This window comes from Triticum urartu, chromosome 2A (assembly GCF_056163025.1).
Source record: "Triticum urartu cultivar PI428250 chromosome 2A, HENAU_Tu73, whole genome shotgun sequence".
Taxonomy (NCBI): domain Eukaryota; kingdom Viridiplantae; phylum Streptophyta; class Magnoliopsida; order Poales; family Poaceae; genus Triticum; species Triticum urartu.
Genome location: NC_141874.1, coordinates 14142162 through 14144663, shown reverse-complemented (window position 1 = coordinate 14144663; position 2502 = coordinate 14142162). Strand labels below are relative to the sequence as shown.

Below are 2502 nucleotides of genomic sequence, written 5' to 3'. Positions count from 1 at the left end.
TACTTAAATAAGAGCAACCAGATCACATAATACAAGCTCTATCCATTCCAATACAGAAGACCATACTGCTTTACAAGCTCTACAAGTGTAACAAGCTCTACAATTGTAATACTAACAAACTCTACAAGTTCTTAGATTCAGACTCCTAACAAGCTCTACTAGATGAACAACATGCCGGACTCGCTCGACGACCATAGTCAGGGCTGGGAACAAACAAAACAACAACATGGCTTCCACTGTCATCCTGTTACATGAATCAGAGAAGAATTAGAATAACTGGGGAAAATATATGTCGTAGCTAACAAAGTAAGAAACAATAGTTAACAAGTCTGAGTCATAGAAGCTAGAAGTGTCTCTTCAGAGAGACGAGAACTTAGAATTGATGCATGGATCTTATTCTAAACAGCATAAACACCATGGCAATAACAAATTAACAGTAACAAGATCAGTGTTAGCAGAATTAAGTACAAGGCAATCACGGGTACCAATCCAGTGCAAGTTAATAGAGAAAATATGTCAAAGTTACTCAGATTTACTAATGTGTTTTTCATACTACCAAATTGAAGGTAAAAGATGTGTACTGATTCAACACTGCAAACTGATTTCTGAAAGCTTTACCAAAACATTGTTTAGTCGCTTGGTGCTAAAGCGATAGATGTTGAACACTAACTGCCAGCGATAGTAACAACCAGCAGGTACTGCACCTGCGACCGCCATCACTAGCTTGGAAGCAATAAGCACAGCATAGGTAGGATAGGAATCATCCTGGTTGTGTGTTCACGAATCACCTAATAGGTGCCGTGCCGCATAATTGATTTCCTGAACTCAGTATGCTACACTTGTCTATCCCAAATCAGGGCTCATGAATCCTCATCAAAGTGTGAAATTTTACCTGAAGTAGGGCAGTGGCCACGTCGAAAACCACGTACAGGTCAATGGTCTGCGGGGCATGAGAAGCACATCAGGAACCCGGCAGTCGCAAGTGGCAGACGAAAAAAATACTGCTAGGGAATCTGTACACGAATTAGGCATAGAGCAGCAAAATAAGATATATATTCATGATCTTCACAGCATGAATCCAAATCCTACGGCTGATAGTGGCCCTTTTTATACTACAAAAGACACCTGTACATGACCATTGACACCGTTGAAGAATCACAACAACACACTAAGAACAATGACAGGCTCCGCATGCCTGTGACATACTGTACACGGCAATAGGAGCAAAAATCTAATAAATTCATTACAGGCTTGCCAATAAAAATAACAAGTTACCTACACACAAGGAAACATAAACTTGAGAGGTTGAGATCAAGGCCTATCAACTACATCATATATATATGCATCAAAAAACAAGGCCATATGGACCAATGCATCATAATTATCAGTTTTAAACACTACAGGATCAGACCGACTGACCAAGCCTGATGAATCAATAGGTGTGAAATGCATTGACACTTTGCTCTGTCTTAAAATTGACAGCTATATTAATTCATATTTATACTCACTAGAGATAGTCATAATATTGGGACGTGGACACTCATCAAGATAACTCTAAAAGAGTTTGACAAGATATGCAACCGTAGTCATAGATCCAGAACAATAAAAATAATCACATTCGATTCTGATGAACACTTATTTACGCTGGATCTCGAACATCATAGACACTGTAGTTGTCGGGCAACTCTATCTACACCATTCTAATGCTTAAACACTGTCTACATGAGCATTTTAATACCACTCACCGTTTCATTTGACCACACAAATAATCTGACAAGCACGATGCAGATGCCACCCAGGTAGGCGATCAGTTTTTCTAGACAATAGACAATAGAGCAATCATGCCCTGTGCAAGTTAACAAATGCAAGGGAAACAAGAAGCTTCACCAGCTTTTAGCTGGCAAACTCTCAAGGTTGACCACCCCAACAGCTTCAGCAGCAGCTTTTAGCTGGCAAACAAATCAAGTTAGTTGGTTCGACAAAGGAAAACAAAGCAAGCTTATTTTCTTGACTATTTACAGAACTTGTAATAGAAAAGTAAAGTGTTGGGCGTGCAGAAAAGGGCAAAGAAGAAAGTCGATGCCAATCACAACTTCTATAGATGGAGATAGACAGAAATAGATAACATTTCTTACATATCTAGCTACAGCCCAACTTGTAAATCATATTCAGTCATGTCACAGTTGAGAGTAAATGTTGACAGTTTATGGACATTTTGCTAGAAGGACATGTCACACTTGTATTCACATCCACATTGATCTAATGGATCAATTGAAGGCAGTTTTTATTTATTTGCATGCACTTTAAGTCAAATGGGATAATCAAAGACAGACACTCTCTATCCAAGTGATTTTAGTACTAGTGCCCGGAACCAACAGGTGGTTTACCTGATTCAGAAATTCATCCAGCCTCCTAACTAGCCGTATGATGCTTCTTTCAAAAATGTCAGTCATTTCTGTCACCTCTCCGAAGGTGGCGCCCTGTGAGGAAAATGTTTCAGGA

The 2502-nt window shown here is 39.4% G+C and overlaps 1 long non-coding RNA gene across 1 annotated transcript; it reads right to left on the bottom strand.

The window, feature by feature from the left end:
- On the bottom strand, positions 1-2502 carry LOC125524028 (uncharacterized). The gene is made up of 3 exons (XR_007290514.2): positions 2388-2502; positions 1746-1949; positions 1-244 (listed from the first exon to the last, which is right to left on the bottom strand). It is a non-coding gene; the product is annotated as an uncharacterized LOC125524028 (long non-coding RNA).